Source organism: Lissotriton vulgaris, chromosome 9, assembly GCF_964263255.1.
Source record: "Lissotriton vulgaris chromosome 9, aLisVul1.2, whole genome shotgun sequence".
Lineage (NCBI taxonomy): Eukaryota > Metazoa > Chordata > Amphibia > Caudata > Salamandridae > Lissotriton > Lissotriton vulgaris.
Window position 1 is genome coordinate 139,713,761 of NC_141697.1, and position 25,293 is coordinate 139,739,053.

At 48.3% G+C, this 25,293-nt stretch overlaps 1 protein-coding gene across 3 annotated transcripts in view; it reads right to left on the reverse strand.

The window, feature by feature from the left end:
- The window catches only part of GANC (glucosidase alpha, neutral C), a 460,990-nt gene that overhangs the window by 394,900 nt on the left and 40,797 nt on the right, over positions 1-25,293 (reverse strand). The window lies entirely within an intron of this gene.

The window sequence follows — 25,293 nt, forward strand, 5'->3', positions numbered from 1 at the left end:
CTAATGCATTTTCAGCGTTACTTAGTCTATAATCAGGTAAATTTTGCCATGAGAATCACTTTAACTTCCTTTTTGAAAGAGACAGTAGAGACATTTAATCTGATTTCTGGTGGAAGAGTATTCCAAAACATTGGCGCCATTCCAGAAAAGGTTTGTTTATATGTCTTCTTCTTGTTGAATCTTTGGGGTTTCAGTAGTAGGATGTCTGCACTCTTTGAGGATCTTGATCTGCCAGAGATTGTCAATTTCTGTGCGAGGTAGCTGGGAGCATTGCAGTGTAAGGCCTTATGTGTCATGCACGCAATTTTAAAATAAATTCTTGCTTCCAACGGGAGCAAATTCAGGGATTTTAAGTCAGGGGTGATGTGGGAGCTTCTTTTCGAGCCTGTGATGAGTCTCGCGGCTGCGTTTAGTGAGGCTCTAAGAGGAGCTGTTGAAGCTTTTGGAAGGCCACATAAAGATGCACTTCCATAGTCCACACGAGGTATAACTAGAGCTTGTACAGCCAGCTTGAAGTCATTGACTGGCAGGATGGGTTTCAACTTCCTCAGAGTGTTTAACTGGAAGTTTGCTCCTTTTGCGGCGTTGCTAATGTGTTTTTGCATGGTGAGATTGTTGTCCAGAGTTATTCCCAACGATTTTGCAGAGTTAACAATGGTGGGTTGGACATTGAGTGCAGTCAGATGTTGGCTCAAGTCAAGCATAGAAGGGATTTTGGCGGGTGGAGCGATCAGGAGGAATTTGGTTTTTTGAGCATTCACTTTGAGATGCTTTTCTGCCAGCCATGACAGTGTGATCGTGAGTGTGGTGTTAAGCCATTTAATGTCTTCTAGAGCAGTGTTTCCCAAACTGGGGTCCATGGACCCCCAGGGGTCCGTGACACATTCCCAGGGGGTCGGCAGGCAGCAGTTTTAAAAGCACTGCTACGCTCCTTGTAGAATTAGCAGTTTTAGAGCAACAATAAAAGTGTCAACATAACACCAGTGATGAATGTACCAGCTGGAGAGAGATGAGTTGTGTCCAGAGGCAGGTTTGACAGGGGGTTAATATGCCTGCAACCAAGAACGTGTGCCATGCATTTAAAAAAACATTATTTTATGTGCATAGGTCAGTGGGTTACTGCTTTTCTCACATAGATTATTTTTTTACTCTGCAGCTCATAGGAGACAATCATAATCTAGTACGGTGATCCATAAACTGTATCAAGGAGCTGCTTACACACTGCATAGTACACGTTAGTAACTTATGTTTTTTCCCAGTCTTTCATTGTCCTGATGCTGCTAAAGGGGGTTACTAGGGTGGAAATACATTTTTATTGTTAGTTCATCTAACCACTGTGTTATGTTCTGAATCCTGAGTTTGTGCTTTTTCAGATCAAGCACTCTTTAAAAATGCCTGCCAGTATGAAACGGTGAGGTGGGAGACCCAATATACCCTTGTGGGCTTGGGCAAGAGTTAATATTAACAGGTGATGTGTGCCAACAAGGGATTTTGCTTCACTGATTATTTCTAATTGTAGATCAACTAACAATTCAAATATAATTGATCTTAGATCTCCATTACATTATAAAGCTGTTGACAAATCATGCTTCTCGAAGCATTAATACACAGGAATGATAAACAGACACAGGAATAGCGTATAATCAAAAAATATATATTTTTAACAAAGGGTACATGTATAATGAAAGATCAATCTCATATAGACATTTGAACAAGGCAATTCATTGTAGACACCTATATTTCAAAAGTCAAAAACAACCAATCCAAAAGATAAATCTGTTAAGTGCTGTGTTGCAACAATCAATCTACCAAACCACTTAAGATATCTCTTAAAAGCAAGGATTAGGAAGATACAGTTGACGTTTTGGTCTTCTCGGTGTGATTCCTTCAGACCATCTTCAGGACTATGAGATAATGTAACAAAAGACCCTTGTGCTGAATAGGTCTTTTGTTACATTATCTTTGTCTAACCCAGGGTGATGTGGAGTGCAAAAAAACGATGGATTTGGGCCCAGATCTTCGGACTGGGGTGAGTGTGTGACATTGATCCACATTCGGTCCATCACTTGTTTTGTTTGCAAATTCCGCCCTAAGTGCGCTGGGGAAGCTCAGACGTGGGTCCCAGGCACTCCACACCACTGGAGTCAAGCTAGCCGGGCTGATGAGAGGTGTTACCTCGAAACCGGTCCGGTCCTCGAATGCTTGATTCCGTTCTGGGAAGGACATGGCTTTTGTAGTTCAGACTGGACTGTTCCCATGGGGCACAGGGTCAGAGCTGATTTGCATATCGCCATTGTCTAACCCAGCATGGTGTGGAGTGCAAAAAAACGATGGATTTGGGCCCAGATCTTTGGACTGGGGTGAATGTGTGACATTGATCCACATTCGGTCCATCACTTGTTTTGTTTGCAAATTCCGCCCTAAGTGCGCTAGGGATGCTCAGACGTGGGTCCCAGGCACTCCACACCACTGGAGTCAAGCTAGCCGGGCTGATGAGAGGTGTTACCTCGAAACCGGTCCGGTCCTCGGATGCTTGATTCCGTTCTGGGAAGGACATGGCTTTTGTAGTTCGGACTGGACTGTTCCCATGGGGCACAGGGTCAGAGCTGATTTGCATATCGCCATTGTCTAACCCAGGGTGGTGTGGAGTGCAAAAAAACGATGGATTTGGGCCCAGATCTTTGGACTGGGGTGAATGTGTGACATTGATCCACATTCGGTCCATCACTTGTTTTGTTTGCATGGAGAAATGAGAGGCACGGTTGAAGGGTGATAATAAGGGAATCATTGAAGAACCCCAACAAAGATTGTTGTATCCTGGTGCATAGTTATGTTATGTTATGTTAATTCTGCTTATATAGCGCATGGCTACCCCAGCAATGGGGCGTCCCAGCGCTGCGGACATACCTGGAAGCAGAGCAACACAACAGAGAAAGTGGAGCTAGATAGAAGAGGATGGAGCTAGATGGAAGAGAACAGCCACGTTTTAATCTGTTTGCGGAACAGCAAGTGGTTGGAAGTGGCCCGAGCCCCAAGGGGGATCGAATTCCAAAGCTTCGGCGCCAGATGCCTAAAAGAGCGACCACCCGCTCGGCACCTACGGATCTTAGTCGTGCGTGCCAGTGACAGGTCGGCTGAACGAAGGGCGCGCGAGGGGACATAGAAGGAGCAGAGTCCCAGCAAGGTTTGAGGGGCGGTATTATACAGGATTTTATGCATTAGGCAGAGGCTTTTGAACTGGATACGTTGTTTAACGGGAAGCCAATGTAACCGATGGAGAATAGGGGAGGTGTGGCATCTTTTTGGCAGAGCGAAGAGGATGCGCGCCGCGGCATTCTGAGCTCTCTGAAGTCTGTTTATCACCGTCAGGTTAGAGCCTAGCATCAGGACATTGCAGTAGTCTAGATGGGATAAGACTAAGGCCTGAATTATAGTCTGACGGATGCAAGGCTCAAAGAATCCAAGGATAGGTTTAAGAGAACGCAGGCGACCATAACAGGTGCCTGCCACTCTCTTAGCATGAGTTTCCATGGAGAGTGAGTTGTCCAACATCACACCCAGGTTTTTTACAGCTTCTTTGGGGACAGGAGATGGTCCCAGAGTGGAAGGCCACCAATGTGCATCCCATTTCTCGGTATCTTTACCTACAATGAGTATCTCCGTCTTGGAGGAATTTAGCTGGAGATAGTTCTGTGCCAGCCAGTTCGATATAGCCAGGATATCTTCCTGGAACTTAGTTTGGTCAGCCCCACTGTTCTTGGAAAAGGAAAAGATGAGTTGTGTATCGTCCGCGTATGATGTTAATTTGATGTTACGATCCCTGGCCAGCATGGCCAGGGGGCGGACGTACACATTGAACAATGTGGGGCTGAGCGCAGACCCCTGCGGGACTCCACAGTCCAAGGGATGTATACTGGATGAGTACGGCGGGGCGTGCACTTGGAATGAGCGGTCAGATAAAAACGACGTGAACCATCCCAAGGCACTCTCCCTGACTCCGATCTCCCACAGTCTCGCAAGCAGGATCCTGTGGGAGACCGTGTCGAAGGCCGCGCTCAAATCCAGCAGAACCAGGACAGATGTCTCACCCTGGTCCAACCCCTCCCTCAGATGTTCCGTGACAGCTAGCAGAGCAGATTCCGTGCTATGTTTAGCACGGAAGCCGTGCTGAGATTCGTCCAATATTCCATTCGACTCCAAGTAGGTGGTTAGAATGGAATTAACATGGGCCTCCATCACCTTGGCAAGATAGGGGAGCAAGGAGATGGGTCTAAAGCTGTCAGGTCTAGTGGGATCCAATGATGGCTTTTTTAGAAGGGGGACAACTTTAGCATGTTTCCAGGATGGGGGAATGGTCGCAGACTGAAGTGAGTTGTTAATTAACATCCGCCCTTCTCGTAAGATGGAATCCTGAAATAGTCTGAAAAGTTCTGGCTTAACAGGGTCTTCCGGGGAACCTGATTTGACTCTTTTAATCAGAAAGTCCATCTCAGTTTGCTCAATAGATGGTAAACAATGTAGTGAGAATGGCGAGTCGATGGACCCCATAAGGTTGGAATTGACACTGGGTCTATCTGAGGTTAAAGAGTTATAAATCCCTTTGACTTTGTCTACGAAGAAACAGGCCAGCTCTTCACATTGGGCATCGGACGCAATTAAATTACCTGGACCTTCTGGCAACTTGGTCAGATCTTTTACTAAGGTAAAGATGGTTTTGGAGCGATTAGTGCTGGAGTTGATCAACTCTGTGTAGTATTTGGCTTTAGATAGTTTTATGAGTTTGTGGTAGGCTTTAGTAGCTGCTCTAAAGTTGATTTTAGCCAAGTGATCATACGACCTCCTCCAGAGGCGCTCCAACTGCTTACATTGTTTTTCTGTAATGTAAGGGCCTCAGAGTACCACGGATGAGTTTGGCCTAGTAAGGTCATCATTTACTATTCTTAATAAGCTAGTACAATTCAATATATAATGATGAATGTGTTGTAGAATGCAACATTGTATCCTAAATTTTCTTTGGGGGAGAGCCTCCCAAAGCCCCCTTTGTAATGGTCAAGCTCACTCACTGCACTTGGTGTGCACTGTATGGGGACAGGTCCGAAAACATTTGCCAGGGCTGCTTTGAGTTTCCACTCCGGCACTGGCAGGAGCAGGAGCCAAGTACTGCGAAATAAAACTAACCATTTAAAAGTTAATCATGGAGATGCAGCACCAGCCTTTATATTCAAATTTTCAGTTTTTTGCAAACTCTTTCAATATAAAATACTAAAATCCTTAGTAATTCGAGTATTTCTTTTGTGTGCACATGTGTGTTTATTGTTTTGTATTACTCTTTTAATGTTTGTAATTTAAATCATACAAATTGCTGGGGGTCCCCGGCTTCCAGTGGTGAGTCATTGGGGGTCCTCAGGAGTTAAAAGTTTGGGAAGTACTTTTCTAGAGTTTAGATCTTAAGATACAGCGGTGTATCGTCAGCGTACATATGGTATTGAACGTTGGAGCCCTGTAGAATTTCGGTGAGTGGTTCCATGAACAGATTGAACAGCGTCGGGGATAATGAGGCCCCTTGCGGGACACCCAAACTTACTGGTAATGGTTTGCATAGGATGTTGTTGACCAAGAATTTTTGTGTTTGATTATGGAGAAAAGAAGTAAACCAATTTAACACTGACCCTGAAGGACCCATTCTAAGTTTGAGAAGATCTAGCAGATTCTCGTGTTTGACCGTATCAAGGGCTGAAGAAAGGTCTCGTAGGATGAGTAAGCATGAACCAATCTGGTCAAGAATTTGTAGCGCATCGTCGATAATGTACGTCATGGCTGATTCAGTGCTATGCCCAACTCTGAAGCCTGATTGGTGGTTGTTAAGGAGGTCAAAGTGTTCAATATATTTAGACAGTTGGTGGTGCACACATTTTTCAAGTAATTTCGCCAAGGTAGGAATATTAGATATAGGACGGTAGTTGTTAAGGTCCAGGGGTTCCGCTGTTGGTTTCTTTAGGATGGGTGAGACCTGTCCGACCTTGAGGGAGTCTAGGATGCGGCCTTGTTGCAGTGAGCTATTGATGATTTTGGTCCATAGGGGTAGAAGCGAAGGGGTTAAGTCTTTAACAGCCTTGGCGGGGAGTGGATCATTGAGGTGGTTGGACGGTTTCAGGGCATAGAGAATCCTGCTCAAAGCCTCTTCAGTGTAGGTATCGAAGGATCTGCACGTGCATTTGCTGGGTGTACTAAGAAAAGTGTCATTTGAACACCCTGCTGCTCATTCTCGCTGCTATGTACTCAGCTAACTCTCAGTTGAGGTTGGTGGCACACTTATTCAGGAGGGCTGCTCTACTTAACCAGCTGTGATGACAGGGCTTGGCACAGCCTCCACTAGCTGCTAGTGACTGCCCTGGACCTCCCGTAGTGCAGCCCACTGCTATAGGCGAACTTGATTGGCCAGCTACCACCACCAGTACCTATGGTACTGACAAGATGGCAGCAGCCAGATGGGAAACCTGAGCCTTGTGACTGCAATATTTTGAGAAGTTGGCCTGGCATATGCTGTCCACTATTCTAGTGGGCACCTTGCACCAGTCCAAACAACCCTTATTGATGGTAGGTTTAAAGAAAACCTATATATAAAGCTATCCTAGTGGTAGCTGTGGAGAGCAGCCTTCAGGCTAAGTCTTGAAAGAATGTAAAGCAGCTTGTTTTACCAGTTTATAATCTCATGAATGCCCAAATAAAAGGAGAACCACACCAGGTATATATATAAAATATATGTATTTTTCCAAACACATCCCTCTAGTCTCTTTATGAGGCTATAGGCAAAAGTACATACAGTAAACTTATTTAGCGCACAGTAAATTAGCACAATATACATTGAGCCCTAGGTGCGTACTAAACCATATATTAAGAAAGTGATACAAGAACCACGACTGACATAGATACAAGGCCTAGAGCCTTTAGAACCGCTGGGGCCACCAGGAACCACCAAAGGTAGTGACACAGGGGACCCATGGGGGACGCATGCAGTGTCTAAACACAGCCGCAAATCACCATTAACTGCTACGGGGAAAGTCGCGGTTGGAAAATTAGAGATTAAGGACACTTGGAACAGGACTTGGAGCAAACCGCTTTAGAACTAGGCAGTTCTAGAGGCAATACCCACGGAAGCACTGGAGTACTCGAGTTACCTCACCCAGGGAAGCCGATGCATAGGTGTCTTTTGATGTTTGGTTTCGTCGTCGTTTTCAATAGCGATATGCTGCAAAGTGCTGCTGGCGACCAAGTCGAAAGTGTCTGGGTGAATCCAAGGGTGGATCGAAGATCTGAAGAACCTGAAAGCAGAGGGGGCAGAGTCTGGGTCACTAGCCAGTGACCAGGAAGGCGATGAGCAGATGCCCACTGATGTCGGGTGATTTCAGATGAAGAAGGTGAAGCTTGACTCTTCAGCCACAAGGATCAGGAGGTGTCGACGATGACCAGGAGCTGGATTCGAGCTGTCCCATGAAGGATGTTGAGTGCTGCGGTATCGGTATCCGGGTTGGACCCAGCAAGCCTTGGCAACAGCAACCCACGCAGAAAGCAAAGTTTGGCTTTGGTGCAGACCAGCAAGGTCTGAGGGACTCATCACTTGGTGGCGAGTCAGGGCACGTCTGGAGCAACCAGGAAAGCCCAAGAAACAGAAGAGCTACCTTCATGGGGACCCACCATTCGACGGACCAGGGTTTGCGAAGGAGCCTCAAGCGGAATTGCTAAAAGCGGGCCCACGGAACACTCGTGGAGTGTAGGCCCACAATCTTCGGTGCAAATGGTGCTCGGGCTTGGACTACAAGTAGCCCAATGCACAACTTTGGGAAAGCTCGGGAAGTCAATGCACTTGCAAATGTGCACGGTGTCCAGGAGTTCCGGTTCTACGTCGCTCGTGAGGGCTGCGGGTCTCAGCGTTGCTGGGATCTCGAGTCGGCCACTGAGAAGTCTGGAAGTCCATGTCCTGAGTCACAAATCCGTCAGGATCCAGCGGGAACCTTGTAAGTGCAGACCGGCAAGATGCTTCATTGGTGCCTGTTTGAACAGAGGAATCACTACTCGACCCCAAGGGAGATTCTTCCGTTTTCTAGTCGAAATAGAATGTCAAAGTTCCAGGATATATGTTGCAGAGTTTCGTCCAGGTGTAATCTGAAGTCCTAAGGACTGGGTTCCCATACTTATACTAAGTTAGGGGGTTAGACATACTCTGAGGACCCACCTATGGGAGGGTCAGGGAAAAAGGGGTGGTTACACCCATTCCCTTTGTCCAGTTTCACGCCAGAGTAGGGGCTGAGTGCCTCTGCAACCGGTTTGAACTGGGGTATGCACAGGGACACCAAGTGTGCCCCCAGCACTGTCTGAAAAGCATTCTATGAATCCACCCACCCAGCCCAAATACACTAAAGCCTGTCTGGGAGGTGGTTACACCTCCCTGTGACAGGAAACCTATTGTCCAGTCCTCCCCTGCCAGAGTTTCGTCCAGCAACAGGAGGTCAGACTCGTGTCTATGTCTGCAGCATCCATTGTGTGATGCCGGGGCTCTTTTAAACTATTACCGGTTAGGTTAGTGTGTACATGTCTTCTCCCTCTAGAAGGGTGGAATTCTACCCCCGACGCCAGGACTGGCGGGAGGGTAGGATTCCAAAGTGTTTGACACCAAACACGACATGTTTTCATGCAGTCATTTCAAAGTTAGCATTTACCGCGAGGTTATAATGCACTTAAGAGTATATGGTCTGGCTGCATCACAGAACAGCATCAGAGAATAGATCCCAAATGCTGCAGAGAGTCCTGCTCATGCAAGGGCACCCTCTCACACAAAACCAAGCACTCTGCCTTCAGGATTGATAAGGCCAGCCATAGGAGTGACTTATAGGTTTATATGTGTCAGTGATTTAAAGGTAGATATAGGTAACCTACATCTTAGTAAGGGGTGCATGCACCACCTTACCCAGGCTGCAGTAGCAGACCTGTGGTGCCATTTTGGAAGGCTTCACAGGGGTGGCATAATACATGCTTCAGCCCCTGGTAGGCCTCTGGGGTACCTATGCCCTTGGTACCTAAGGTACCATATACTAGGGACTCACAAGGGTAACAAAGTAACCAATCTGGAGTGCACCTAAAGTGCATGCAATCAATTTAGAGAGGAAGCAGCTAGGCTGGGGTCCTGGATAGCAGGGCCCCAGCCAGACTAAAGTCGAAAAACAGTGAAACATCAGCAAAAAGTGGTGGGTAACCATAGTAAGCAGATCCTACTCTCCTACAAATATCAGTCTGGGATTATCATAGCTGTAATCCAGGGCTGGTGATATAGCCTTCTCTTTAGTAGCACCCCACAGCTCTGATTGGCCTCCTGGTCGTGTACCATGGGCCTTAACCACCTGCAACAACACTAGATAGATGGAGACTGTTGCAGGCTCTGGACGAGGTCCCCAGTGGTATCTTCCTGCTTGACTCTGAACACTGGTGCCCTACCACCACATCTCTAGCTCACGGACTTCAGGGGTAGCCCCCCAGAAGATGGAGCCATTAATACCCACTGATTGATCTAGATCCGACCGTTAAATTATTTTAGGCAAGATCTTGTAATTGCTCTGTAGACACTTAAGTCATCTGATGGGGAGAGAGCAAGAGGGAATAACTCAGACCCCATACTGGCAGCAACTATGAGCTGCAGTTCTCTGTTGCACTGCAGGCACTGGAGGAGACGGGACTAGCAGACTGTTCCTGGCCACTTCTCTTGACATTGGACAGGATAAAGGCAACACAGCCAAGTGCCCCTTCTGCAGATGTGGTATCAATGTGGACCCCAGGATGTGTAGTAATTGAGGACCCATTGACTGTTCTAGACGCAGCAGTCATGCCTACGAACCGGCTTTAAAGTCTCTTCCGCGACCTCTGCTGCGCTCACACCCCTGAATGCTTCTGCTCTACCTCCCACCAAATGAAACCGTAGGTTTCAGATAGAAGGAACAGGTTGAGTAAGGACTCAGGACTCTACATGGATGGCAGCTCTCTGCGACTGATGCTCACCTGGGGAAGGGGCATTCTGGGGCGACATTAGATGTAGTTTGCACTCTGACACCTTGAGCAAAAATGACAATATTACATATCCTTGACCCAAGGACTAACTTTAATGGTTGCTACAAAACCTATTACAAATTTCCTTCTACATCCTCACTTGAGCTGAGGAATGCATGACACGTATAAATTAGATAGCATTGAAAAACTTACTTTCATGTTTCATTATGCAAGGTATATTAAAGCTTCCCTTCTTGCACTGTAATATCCACAACCTGCATATATTGTTAGCAGAGGCTGCTTTTTTGGCAGACTTTCACAATATTTTAGAATTTATTTATCCATTAAGCAGTACATAGCTGAAGGTCTTCAACCACCAGACACACAGGACTAAACGTCTACAGGTTGACTCTGAAGTGGCTGAGCCAAAGTAATCCTTTGAGACCAATTTTTATGTTCACTAAAAGCATTACCCCTGGAGCAGCGATGCCCAGACAAGTGTAGAGATGTTCCTTTTCCTGTCTTTTTCTTTAGTTTCTCTTTTCTACTTTATTTTGTTTTTTTAATAGGGTCTCAATATCTTATTATACTTGATCAGTTTGTATTTATGAAGTACTTATATGATTCTATTACATGTGTTTTTATAACCGGTACACATTTGGAGTTCTTAAACCTATTAACTTTAAGTTTTTTTTTTTTCAGAACAAGCTTTATTGTCATATCAGGAAAGATTGCATAAACTTTCCACGGTACTCCGAACCCCGGATGAGCCATGAGCAGAAAATCTAGGTACAGAGATTAGCAATCAATGCAGAATACAACGGAAATCAGTTTTGCCGAAGAACCCCCCGATCCCACCCCCCACAGAAACTACTCTCCACCCAGGTCCCCCCCTAACCCCAAACACGATGTCGGTCCATATTCGATAATACAGTCAATGTACATTTGGCAGTACCCTCCTACCCTCGCCCAGGTCCATCCAACAGCTGCTCACTGACAGCATCTTGTTGAGCCGGCGGCTCCAGCCACAGTCCCCTATAGTCCGCCCACCTCTTCCAGATTTTGAAATGTTTATTAGGGCAGCCTCGTGCTACGAACACCGGGCGTTCCAAACTCATATAGTAGTCCAATCCCTATTTCCAGGCCTCTATCGGGGGAGCTCGAGTATTTTTCCAGGCACGGGCCACATCCCTTTTGGCCACCACCAGGCCTAGGAGTAACAAGTGTCTTTTATAGACGTTGCCTCCCACCTGCTCCAGAACATGTAGGAGACCTAGCTGTGCCGTACGGGGGAGTGTCCAACCCAGCACCTCATCCAGACAATCCCAGACCCGCCTCCAGTAATAATAAAATAATAATAAAAGGGGTCTTATCATGCGCAAACTTAGCCCAATGGGCGTCAAGGCGCCTAATTCCAAATCCAGCTCATAACAAAAACCCTGCAGCTCAACCTGTGTAGGCTCTAGAAAAGCACCACGTTTTAAGGCCTTTTTAAACAGCGCTAGAGAAGGTAGAGTCTTGATCTCCTTCGGCAAGATGTTCCAGAGCTGGGGGGCAGCGACGGAGAAGGCCCTGGCTCCCCACCTAGTGAGCTTGAAGCGAGGGACATCGAGTAGGAATAGTCCCGAAGAGCGAAGACACCTTGTAGGATGGTAGCGGGTAAGCAGGGAGCTGATAGCGCCTTTAGGTCCATCCTCGAGAGCTCTATAGGTCAGACACAGAATTTTAAAATAAATTCTGTGCTGAATAGGCAGCCAATGAAGGTCTCTCCTCGCAGCAGTGGCAGAGGAAGCCCTGGGGAGATCTAGGCCCTTGTTGGATTCCATGTAGAGAGAGTTGCAATAGTCTAGTCTGGAACCAACAAGGGCGACTGCAATCTGCTTGCGTGCTTGAAGAGACAGATAGCTGCGAATTCTATTGAGCGTCCTGATCACGCCCCAACAGGTCGCAACAGTCCGATTCACCTGTAGGGACATTGAGAGTGAAGTATCGAACACCACACCCAGATTTCTGGCAGATTGTGAGGGAGTGGGGCAGATGCCGAGAGAGGAAGGCCACCACTCACTCGACCAGACATCTTGGTCCTTCCCAAAGACCAAGACCTCAGTCTTGTCGCCATTTAGCTTCAGGGAGTTGGTAACCATCCAGTCTGCAACATGTTGCATACAGGACCTGAAGCTAGAGGCAGATGTTATGACAGTGGACTGAGTGAGTGAAACCATAATCTGGGTGTCATCGGCGTCTGATACCACCTCCATCCCCTGCGATCTTACAAGTCTAGCAAGGGGGGCCACGTAGATGTTGAACAGGGTCGGACTTAATGCCGACCCCTGTGGCACCCCACATTGCAAAGACTTTGCTGGGGAGAGGTGGTTGCCGAGCATCACTCTCTGTTCCCTATCGAGGAGAAAGGAGTTGAGGAGGCTCAGGGCCGAACCAGAGATGCCTGCCTCCCTAAGCCGAGATGTTAAAATGGCAGGAGACAGGGTGTCGAATGCGGCCGTGAGGTCCAATAGCACGAGAACAGTAGTTTGTCCAACATCAACTTTGCGTCGGATGTTATCGACTACAAAGGTGAGAGCAGATTCTGTGCTATGATGTTTTCGGAATCCATGTTGGGTAGTGTCCAAATACTCCGAAGCTTCAAGGAAGGAAGATAAATGGCGATTCAAGTGTGATTCTAAAATTTTAGCAGGTGCAGGGAGCAGGGAAATGGGTCTAAAATTTTTCAGGAGGCCGGGATCAAGTGAAGGCTTCTTGAGGAGCGGCTTCACTATGGCCTTCTTCCATACCGATGGAAAAGTGCCTTGGGCAATTGTCTTATTCATCACCTCAAGTAAGGGGGGGAGGAGACTGCTCCTACACTCTTTTAGCTTTTTAAGAGGCAATGGATCCAGTGGCGAGGAGGATTTCGTCTTGTCTAGAAGAAGATTCAGTCCCTCCAGAGACAAAGAAGGAAAATCCGAGAGGAGGCTAGAAGGGGCTATATCCCGTGACTCAAAAGAGCTTATACCTGAAGGAATATTTTCGCCTAAAGAGAGACATTGTACTTCTAAAGAAGTATGAATATCCAAGATTTTTTTATGGAAAAAGTCTGCAATGTCGTCACAGAGACGTTGAGAACTGACTACGGGATCTGGGAGTTGGAGGGAGCATAGCGAGTCCGCAATTTTGAAAAGCTCCCTAAAGGAAGTGAGTGAACTAGTAAGGTTGGAGAAATATTCCTGCTTCTCCATTATCACTTTCTTCTTGTACTCCCGTAGAGCAGACTTATGAGCCTCCCTATCCATAGGATCCCAAGATTTCCTCCATCTCCTCTCACTGCTTCTGCAACCCTGTCTTAATAATCTAAGATGGTCCGAAAACCATGGCGCCGATGGTTTCCGTCGGGCTACATATCGCAGGGATGCTGGGGCAAGTTTTTCTACTGCATTGGTGATGGAATCCTGCAGAACTTGTGCTGCCTCATCCGCGTCTTTTGGGGAGTGAGCCTCGATTGAAGGAACAAAAGGGACAAAGGCCTCATTCGTGAGGTTTCTAAGATTTCTTCTAGAAACGAATGGGGTAGTCTCCTTCTTAGTGGAATAAGAAGTGGAGAAGGCTAGATGAAGAGGAACTGCAAAATGATCTGTCCATACCAACGGTAAAGGTGAGCCGCTGGAAAGTCTTAGATCATTAGAAAATACCCCGTCAAGGATATGACCTGCCGTGTGAGTGGCACTGGTAACAAGCTGAGCAAGATCACAGGCTCCGAGAGATTCAACCAATGATAAAGTATCCTTGAAATGGACCTCATCGAGATGAAAATTGAGGTCGCCTAAAATGGTGAAAGAGGGCTTTCCAAAGTAGGGTTCAAGAATTCTCAGTATGTCCGAGGCAAAATTGGCTCGGTGGCCAGGCGGCCTGTAAATCAATATCCCCATAAAAGAGACCGATGGAGCACATGTGATACAAAAGTATAAGGCTTCAAAACGGTCTTGGGGCGAGGAGAGTGGATTAACCGTACATAGAAAGGAGGATTTAAAAAGAATGGCAATACCTCCTCCTCTACGTTTAGGTCTGTCAAGCCTATGAAGAGAGTAGCCCTCTGGGATGGCTAGGAGAAGGTCATGACCGGAGGAGTCAGTAGCCCAGGTCTCTGTAATAAAGACCCAGTCTGGCTGTCTTTCATCCACAAAATCATGGAAGGCAAGGTTATGTTTAATTAGCGAGCGCACATTTAATAGAAACCCAGTGTTGTAAAAGATGGTGGACATTGGGGAGGAAGGACACGGACTAATAGGGCAGGAAACAAGGGGATGGAAAGAGGAGGAACAGGCCATACAACAGCGAGAATGTAATAGCCCTAGCGGTGTAAAACAATGTAGACAGGGTCATGCGGGAGGTCTGAGAGCCAGAAGCGCAGATGGAGCATAGCGCCTAATAGTCTTACCAGGAAGCAAAGGTGCGGAGACCAGGTCCAGCCCGTCCTGCAGCCCGTCCTCAGCGCGGACGGGCGCAGACGGGCTGAACTCTGGCGTAACTCCGGCGTCATTCTGGCGTCCCCGCAGCGCGTCACCGCTGCGCGTGGGCATGGCTGCAATTTATGTACTGCTCGCCTCCTAGAGAGAGGACTAGAGCGTGCAAGCTACCCCCCAAACAAAGATGGCCGCCAACGAGACGTGGGCGAAGGACCCGCAAAGTGTGGTGCAATAACCAATTAGAGTGCGGGAGAGGGGGGCAGAGATGTGAGTATGCGTGGCCGGCAGTTTTAAAAACAGGGGAAAAGCTTAAAATAAAAATTCAACAAAATGACCAAAACGGGAGTTTTTAAGATCACAAATAGCTGCTGGCAGGTCGCGCTGCGAGTAGAGCGCTGCTGGTGATGCGCTAAGCTGTAGAGGGCGAACTGACGCGATTTGCCTCAATTTATGCACTGCTCGCCTCCTAGAGAGAGGACTAGAGCGTGCAAGCTACCCCCCAAACAAAGATGGCCGCCAACGAGACGTGGGCGAAGGACCCGCAAAGTGCGGTGCAATAACCAATTAGAGTGTGGGAGAGGGGGGCAGAGATGTGAGTATGCGTGACCGGCAGTTTTAAAAACAGGGGAAAAGCTTAAAATAAAAATTCAACAAAATGACCAAAACGGGAGTTTTTAAGATCACAAATAGCTGCTGGCAGGTCGCGCTGCGAGTAGAGCGCTGCTGGTGATGCGCTAAGCTGTAGAGGGCGAACTGACGCGATTTGCCTCAATTTATGCACTGCTCGCCTCCTAGAGAGAGGACTAGAGCGTGCAAGCTACCCCCCAAACAAAGATGGCCGCCAACGAGACGTGGGCGAAGGACCCGCAAAGTGCGGTGCAATAACCAATTAGAGTGCGGGAGAGGGGGGCAGAGATGTGAGTATGCGTGGCCGGCAGTTTTAAAAACAGGGGAAAAGCTTAAAATAAAAATTCAACAAAATGACCAAAACAGGAGTTTTTAAGATCACAAATAGGTGCTGGCAGGTCGCGCTGCGAGTAGAGCGCTGCTGGTGATGCGCTAAGCTGTAGCCCTCCAATGCCCCGCAAGACCACACCGTATGCACAAACGTGCCCACCTCACGGCCACACCTCAAGCAGTCAGGGGAAGCAATCAGACCAGCCCTATGCAATCGCTCTCTTGTATAGTAGGCCCTATGCAGGTATTTAAACTGAATGAAGCGTAATCGCACTACAATAGCTGTCTACCTTGGGGCTGCCAGGGCCTCTCTCCAGCTCTCCTCACCCAATTCCCCAACATCTCTTTCCCATATAGATCTCAGTCTGTCCAGGGAGGAGGAGCAGTGGGTAACGAGGGATTGATAGATACAGGATATTTTTTTATCTTCCAGTTACCCCATGAACAACTTGGCTTCCAAGGGGCTGAATTCTGGCAATGATTCCAGTCCCTCCAGGGCAGGGGAAATAGCGTGTCTAAACTGTAGGTATTGAAAGAATTGGGAGTGCGGCATATCATATTCGTCCATCAGAGCCTGGAACGACTTAAGAGTCGTCCCCCTCATAACATGTCCCAGCGTCGAGATCCATATAGCGTCCCAGCCTCGCAATCCCCGTAACGCCGCCAGAGCCGGCAAACGGCCGTTGTGCCACGGAGGAGTCTCCTGCGTCAGAGTATTCCACCACCCCATACAGCCCAGCGCCCTCCGCCACACCTGAAACACCACCTGTGTAACCATCGGAAGGTTCTTTCTTTTGGCCGCCGAGTAGAGAAGCTCATGCAGGGTATCAGGATCCATCAGGTACCGCTCCAGGGCATATGCCGGGTCGCTGCGGTCGCCATACCACCATTCGTTTAACATTAACTTTAAGTTTTGATTTTGTGATCCAATTAAATTGACATTTGTAGTCTTTTAAGTTTGTTTTGGTCATTTTGGATACTGTGGTCTGTTTACATTCTGTATATATTGTAATTATGTTGCCATTTTTTTATGCTTATGTTGTTATCTGCAGCCCGGAAGCAGTATGTTTAAACAAAAATGTGTTGGCTGTATGGGCTCTTTTGGAATTGAAATAAAAAGGATTTATTCATGAAACCGAGATGCTTCATCGCCATTTATTAAACATATTAGACTTGATGACTGTGGTTTTCCAAGAGTGCTCCCTGATTTGTCTATGTTTCTGCTTTGTCTGCAGTATTGTGAGCAGCAGGTATTGTTCTGGCTTGCACTTATGTGTAATTAGGGATGGATGTATTATTTTTTGCCCAGCTGCTTTGTACATTGTTTGACCCCGGTAGAAATTTTGACTAATTGTTCAGCATTCACAGATCTTATCCTTCAGGTGATACAAGCCTCCAGAACATCATTTTAGACAAAAACTGGTAAAGCGAGACTTGACATATCACTTCTCCACGAGAATCTCAGGAATGCCACGGACAGGGTCACTGAGGCGGAGGGCAGAATTTTAGAACCTGAAGACACAGTAAATGCTCTCCAAACATCTGTGAGTTGCCTAACTACAGCATCCAGAACTGTGAAAGATCAGATGCAAGTCACTGAGGGTTAAGTCAGGCACAGTAACCTGTGAGTTGTGGAGTTCTCGGAGGGAGCTGAGGGATCCCAACCTGAAATCTTTCTCTTCTTTTTATTTATTTTTTATTTTTGTATTGTACATTTTATTGCAGTGGCAAACAACAACATGCCATGGTACAAAGCACCTAATTACCAATCATATAATCCACTCTTAGCGCACACCCAACTTCTTTCACAGCCTTTATGCCAACATCCCAGTCCGGGCAGGCGATGGTAGTCGGTAAATCGCGAAAAACAGTGCAATAGGCGGTAAGCCAGGTGTCTCCAAGTTGTGTCATTTATGTGCACCCCACTGCGTTGTGTTGCCCTAGCGTGCGTAATAGCCATGTATCCTCGGAATAAACCTTCCCTGACATCATTCGCGCATAGGACCTCCTCCTTTCCAAACGCTCATCTGGCAATCCCTACACCTGAAGCATTCCATGCGGTGCAGAGGGTAGGCCAGTCGCGCAGGGCCTCAATCATCTCCAGCAGACTCATCAGCTACTGCATCTCCCATATCGCATACGTCTGCTGTCTCCTCCCCCTTCTCACTCACATTACTAAGCATATATGAAGTATATAATCCCCACAAAATTTTCGGGCGGCTCCTAGGCAGAAGCAGCTCACTATAATATTACAACTGTGTAGAACAATACATCATGTCATGGGGCCATTGCCGTAGCGTCGTGACAGGACCTCTCATCCAGCACAGTGCTACTCTTCTTTTGGCCATTAGCAGCCCCATGTCGACCAACCTGCGTATTGCCTTTGGCAATGCCTTGGTGTACCCCAGGAGCGCCATTAATGGATCTAGTGTGAGTTCAGTTTCCACCACCATACTCAACTCCACAAATATATCCTCCCAGTAGGAGGTAAATCCCTGGCACAGCCAGGCTAGGTCTAGAAAATCAGCCGTTGAAGATTGGCATCTCTCTCAATTGACGTCTCCACACCTGAAATCTTTCTCAAGCATTGGATCAGAGACACTATCCCTGCAAAAAGTCTGTCTGGGTGCACTAAACCTATGCTTGGAATCCAGTGGAACAGATGCGTTATTCTGCCTCTCACAATCTCCACAATAACCACATCCATGAAAATATGATGTTCAGTAGTAAAAACCAGAATGGTATCAGAGAGAATTCAGAGATACTGGACTCAACCACTTTGCTGTCAATTCTATTGATCAAGGGTGTCTACAGGATGTAGTGGATATCAAAGGGAAATCTTAAGTAACTTGCCATAGAAGTTTCTATATTTAATAATTTCTCTGTGTAACTAACTCTGTGTACTTTGATAAGAAACTTCTAGTTGTTTAAAGCTAATCATACTAAGAAAAAGTACTTCCAATATATAATCTCTCTATTACTTGAAAAACTACCTCCAGCGTTGTCATTATGCACTCTCTGTGGAAGATGGGCTGTAGTTCTACTTGTCTCTTGTATAACTGCAAGATAAGGAGTAGTTTCTGTCCTGTAACTCTAGTTCTGTAGTAGGGGTATCTCTGTATTAGTCATAAGCGCCCGCCCTCCTCCCCGGTGGAGAAAGATATTCATGTAAGGAATGCTACAGGTCTGGCGGGTTACACGTTCAAAAATAACTGAAATTAAAAGGGACCTGCTGTGCATTCTGGGATACTGAGAGAGTTCTGGAAAGTTCTCTTAAAGGCACAGTATCCTGTTCTGAGCCACATAATGGCAGCCTATGGGGCTTCTCTGTCCACTCCTTTCTCTCTATCATTCCAGAGGCTTTTGCTGGTAGGGGAAAGTTTTTCTCTGTGGAGAACACTGAACAGGCTGTGCTGTTTGTTGGTTTTTGGTGGAATTTCTAGTTGAAGTACTGGGCAGTGTAGCCTGTGGATATAGGCTGCATTATCTGTCTTTAAATTCTCTCTTAAGTGTCTGTGCAGGTCTGCATTTTTTGACGACTTAAGAGATTATTTTTGATTGCTCCGGGGTCCACGCACATGGGCGGCACTATTCACTAGATTATGACTATAACAGAGATATCCCTACTACAGAACTGGAGTTACAGGACAGACACTACTCCTTCTGTAGTAGGAGATCTCTGTGTATAGTCATAATCTAGTGTATATAATGAAGCCCATCCCCACACCAAAGCGGCGGTGGAGAGAAGAGAAATAACACCACTACTGTGCGAACAGATTTCGCAGCGAAGCCTGCCCAACCTGAGCGTCTCTCCTGGCATCAGTGTCCAGACAGTAATGCTTAGCAAAGGTATGGACCGACTTCCAAGTGGCCGACTTGCAGATTTCTGCTATTGGAACATTACGCAGCAAAGCAGTCGTGGCAGCTTTGCCCCTGGTGGAATGAGCCTTAGGTTTACCCCCTAAGGTCTTATTAGCCTTTTGGTAACACAATTGTATACAGGACACAATCCACCTCGAGATGGACTGTTTTGAGGTAGCAAGACCGGTCCTGACTGATCCATAATTGATAAACAATTGGTCTGACCTACGAATATCTTTGGTTTTATCCAGATAAAATTTCAACACCCTCCTAACATCCAGGGAATACAGAGACCTTTCCGCTGGAGATGAAGGATTCTGAAAAAACGTAGGTAAAGTTATGGTCTGGTTAACATGGAAATCAGAGATAACCTTTGGAAGAAATTTAGGGTGAGTACGCATATCTACCTTAGCAGCATGAAATACAGTATAAGGTTCTTGGCAACATAACGCCTGAATTTCACTCACCCTGCGGGCCGATGTGATGGCCACGAGGAACGCCGCCTTCCAGGACAGGTGCTGCAACGAAGCCTTATGAATAGGTTCAAAAGGCTCCTTCATCAATCTGGACAGCACCACATTCAATTCCCATGAAGGCGAAGGAAGCCGGACAGGAGGGAACACTTTCTTCAAGCCTTCCAAAAAGTTCTTGATCACAGAGATCTGGAAGAAGGAAGTTTGTGAAGGGCATTTCCTGTAGGCAGTCAGCGCAGCGAGATGAACCTTAATGGAATGGAAATTAAGGCCAGACTGCGCCAAATGTAGAAGATACGGAAGGATGACATCTTCCTTACATGTCGTTGGATCATAGTTCTTGAACTTACACCAGATGCAGAATCTGTTCCACTTGTAAGCATAGGAAGTCCTAGTGGAAGGTCGCTTAGCCTCCTTCAGTATGTCCATACAATCTTCTGGCAGATTCAAATGGCCATATTGCACTATCTCAGGAGCCATGCGGCCAAACTCAAAGACGAGAGGTTGGGGTGCACCATCTACCCCCCGAACTTCGTGAGAAGGTCCGGCTGGCACGGCAGCCGTATGTGAGGAAGGAGAGACCGGTGAAGCAGGTCCGTGAACCACCACTGCCTGGGCCATTCTGGGGCAATCAGGATCATCCGCTCCCTGGACTGGGACAGCTTGATGAGCACCGCCGGAATCAGGGGAATGGGTGGAAAAGCGTACAGAAAGCTTTTCAACCAGTTGATCCATAGCGCATTCCCCAGCATCCCCTGCTGGTAATACCTGGAGGCGAAGTCTCGGCATTTGCTGTTTTCGGCGGTGGCGAACAGATCTACGTCTGGAGTCCCCCACCTTGCGAAGACTTCTCCTAGTACTTCGTCGTTTATGACCCATTCGTGGTTTTCCTGAATCAGTCTGCTCAGTACGTCCGCCTGAACATTCTGCACACCTAGGAGATGGGTAGCCATTATCGTCAGTCCCCTGCCTAGAAGCCAGCGCCAGATCGCCTGCGCCTCCTGCGACAGAGTGCGTGATCTCGAGCCCCCCTGCTTGTTGAGGTAATACATCGTGGTCGTATTGTCCGTCTGTACAAGCAGAGAGTTGGTCTGGAAGGACGGATGAAAGGCCTTCAGTGCCAAATGAACAGCTCTGAGTTCCAGGAAATTGATGTGATACGTGGACTCCGTCGGGGACCACGTTCCTTGTATCTGTAAGTCTCCGGAGTGCGCCCCCCAGCCGTGGAGGGGTGCATCCGTCACGATAGTCTGTGTGGGAATGTCCGTGTGGAAGTGAACCCCTCTGAGGAGATTCTCTGCTGAACACCACCACTTCAGAGACTGAAGAGCATGCAGAGACAGTCGTATCTTGTCGTCCCAAGACCCTTTCCTCTGATCCCACTGATCCTCCAAACACTCCTGCAACGGCCTCATGTGCAGCCGTGCGTGTGGCGTGAGGAAGATACAAGAGGCCATCGACCCCAGTAGAGAAGACACTGTCCTCACTTTTGTAGATGAAGCGGTCATAAGAGCCTGAGCCTTCCGAATGAGTGATAATCGTCTCTCGTCCGAAGGAGACACGCTTGCTGACAGCGTATTGATGGAGGCTCCCACGTACTGTATGTACTGGACCGGAGTCGAGACAGACTTGGACATGTTGATGTGCAACCCCAGCTTGTTCAAGAGAACGCACGCCTTCTGGAAGTGCGCTTGAGCTTCCGAGAAGGAGGAGGCCTTGATCAACCAATCGTCCAGGTACGGGTAGACAAACACCTTGTTCTTCCTCAGGTGTGCAGCTACCACTGCCATGCACTTCGAGAATGTTCTGGGCGCAGACTTCAGCCCGAATGGCAGTACTGTGTACTGATAATGATTGGCGCCAACTTGGAATCGCAGGAACTTCCTGTGTTTGTGTGCAATGAGCACATGGAAGTACGCATCCTGTAGGTCTATAGCACATAGCCAGTCTCCCTGTTGCAGCGGAGGATAAATCTGATGCAACGACAGCATGCAAAATTTCTCTCTGCGAATCCACTTGTTTGCTTGTCGCAAATCCAGAATGGGCTTGAACTCGTTCTTGTCCTTCTTGCGAACCAGAAAGAACCGCAAGTACAGACCTCTTCCCCTTTGAGACAGAGGTACGTCTTCTATTGCCCTTTTCCTTAACAGGGTATTGGCCACCGCCTGGAGCTCGTGCAGTTGAAACTGCGAGCTGACCGGTGGAATTGCTGGAGGCGGGCTGGTGAACCGAAGACGTTATCCATTGCAAACAATATTCAGCACCCACTTGTCCCGAGTAATTTTTCGCCACTCTGCCAGAAAAAAATTAACGCTTCCCCCCACCGGAGTGGGTAACGGATGCAGGGGAAGTAAACACTCAGGGCCTAGACCCAGCTGGGCCTCTGTTCGCCGCTGCGGACTGCTGGCCTCCTCTGGCGCTTCTGGAAGGGCCTCGGAACCGCTGCTGATGTTGTTGCTGCTGTCCCGAAGCCTGCCCTCGCCCTCTGCCTTGCGCCCCGAACCGTCTCTGGAATGGGCGGTAGGTCTTCTCCTTGGGCTTCTCTAACCCGACAGCCGTCAGGGTCTCGGCCTCCGCTTTCATGCGGGCCATCTCGTTGTCCCCTTGCTTGCCAAACAGGGTTACCCCCGAGAAAGGCAGGTTGGCCACCTGTTGTTGAGCCTCTGGCTTGAGATGTAAGTCGAAGCCAAGCGTGGCGCCGTTGGTTGACACCATGGCAGTACCCATGTGCCACCAGAAGAGACACATCAGCAGCCGCGCTGATGAGTTGGTTCGATACCAGCATCCCCTCATTCAGAATCTCCTGAAAGTCCTCTTTCTTCTCTCGAGGAAGGAGCTCAGCGAATTGCCGGAAAGACTCTCAAAGGGCTCGATCGTATCGCCCTAGCAAAGCTGCGGCACTTGCCGCCTTCATTGCAGTAGCCGCCGTCCCACAGACCTTCCTGCCTGCCGAGTCTATCCAGCGGCTCTCCTTATCAGGAGGCACTGTAGACGACGGGGTGGTGGCATGCTGCTTCCTAGCCGCCGTCACTATGACCGAGTCCGGTGTCGGATCCATCCTAAGAAAAGCCGGAGGAGGCCGCCTTCGTCACCGCCGGAGTGAGAAACAACTCCTCGGCGGACTCCACCAATCCTGGTACTAGAGGCAGCAACGGTCGAGACAGGTGCTTTTTATGTAGCGTCTCGAAAATCAAGGACGTCGTGGGCGTAGGTACCGTCACTGTAATGCCCAACTTAGCCGCACCCCTCAGCAGAACATCTTGGAATGAGACGATGTCGTCTACAGGCGACACCCTCGTCCCAGGGGATTCCGACAAAGTCGGCGAGTAGTCCCTGGTCCCAGAAGAGTCCGTGTGGGACCTTGATCTGCGCCTCCTGTGGCGTCGCCTTGATCTCGTCGACAACCGGTGACGACTCCGCGATCTCCCCCTCCGGCCGGAGCGAGAACGCGTTCTCCACGGCTTCGGACGTTCCACAGGCCTCAAAGGAGTAGGCGACTGTGGTCTAACTGGGGACCTTGGCTGAGGAGTCCCCTTAGGCGGCGTCGGGTATCGTGATAGTGAAGCCGTCCTAGGAGGAACCGCAGGCAGTCCACAAGGCGGAAACAGAGGATGAGAATGAGGAGGAGGCGGCAGTGGAAGCGGAGTGGGAGTCCGCGGCGGAGGTTCCTTGGGCAAGGGAAGAGGAGGAGGAGGCGAATATACCTCAGAGAACACCGAGCCCGGTGAGTCCTTCTTCTTCCTAGGCGGAGGCGATGGAGAGACAGAGTTTATTATCGGCGAACGTCACCGGCACACCCCAGTGGACCCAGAATGACTCCTGGCGCCAGAACTCTTTCTGCGCTTCTTTGGCGTCGAAGAACATCGCCTCGACGGCGACCGTCATTCTCTCAACGGCGAACGCCTCCTTCTCGACGGCAAACGCCTCCTTCTCGACAGCGAACGCCTCCTTCTCGACGGCGAACGCCTCCTTCTCGACGGCGAATGCCTCCTGGACCATGAGCGTCTCCTCGACGCCGAACGCTTGCGAGACCTCGACGTCCTCCTCGACGTCAAGGATCCCCTCGACGCGGACCTCCTCTTCTTCGCCGACGGCGAACAGCGGTGTCGCCTCGACGGCGAGCGCCGACGCCGGGCCGCCTCTCGACGTCGATGACTCGACGCAAACGTCGACAATGATGATACCGTCAACGGCGATCTCGACGGCGGCCTAGTCAGTTCCCTCGACCCAGAGCCCTGGGGAGATGGGGAACAGACTGCTGTCATCCCTCTTGACGCTGTCGTCGGTGCTACGGAGAACAGGGACGTTTGCTGGTCTTCCTGCCCCTGGGGACACCCCAGAGGCCTCAGCATGGGCAGATGGAGTATGCCCAGACCCACCTTGTGCCTTCAGTCTTCTATCTTCCAGGCTTTGGAGCCTGATCTTCATCCTCTCTCTCAGGGTCCTGCTGGAGAAGGTCTGGCAAATGTCACACTCGTCCGGGACATGAGATGAGGGAAGGCAGATAATGCACACCTCGTGTGGGTCCGACTTGGCCTTCTTCCTCGAACACTCTGGGCATTTGTCAAACAAAGCAGGCATTGTGACAAATAAAAGAGTGCTTAAATACACACACAAGGAAGAAAGCACCAAAGTACTTCAAATGAAAGCACTCAAACACTTGAAAAGTGAAAAAATCTGTAAAGAAACCCTAGAAAGGGAGAGCTCAATGCTCCAGGGTCCTGCTTGCAGGAGCTGGAAAAAAGAACTGAAAGTAAAAGGGACCTGCTGTGCATTCTGGGATACTGAGAGAGTTCTGGAAAGTTCTCTTAAAGGCACAATCTTGTTCTGAGCCACATAATAGCAGCCTATGGGGCGTGTCTGTCCACTCCTTTCTCTCTATCAGTCCAGAGGCTTTTGCTGTTAGGGGAAGGTTTTTCTCTGTGGAGAACACTGAACAGGCTGTGTTTGTGGGTTTTTGGTGGAATTTCTAGTTGAAGTACTGGACAGTGTAGCCTGTGGATATAGGCTGCATTATCTGTCTTTAAATTCTCTCTTAAGTGTCTGTGCAGGTCTGCATTTTTTGACGATTTAAGAGATTATTTTTGATTGCTCCGGGGTCCACGCACATGTGTGGAACTATTCACTAGATTATGACTATAACAGAGATCCCCTACTACAGAATCAACAATATTAATGATCGGCTATTCCCTAGTCTTAGCAATGTGTGTGTACGTACAAGAACTCTCATACTTTCAACTTTGGCATTCATACATATCATGGGCAACATATTCCAGGTGGCTAAGAATCCTTCCTGTTCCATTACAGGATAATCCTTAGAAAATACAACAATCTCCAGTCTTAGAAGCATTCAAATAAATGTTATAAAAGATGCCATGGGCCATGAGGGAATCTATACCCAGATAGCCAAGATGCCCACCGTCTCTCCAGACTACGCAAGAGCTGATTGCATGGTGGGAATTGTAGTTTATTGTCTGGACACTGCAGTGTACAGGGGTAATTTTCAC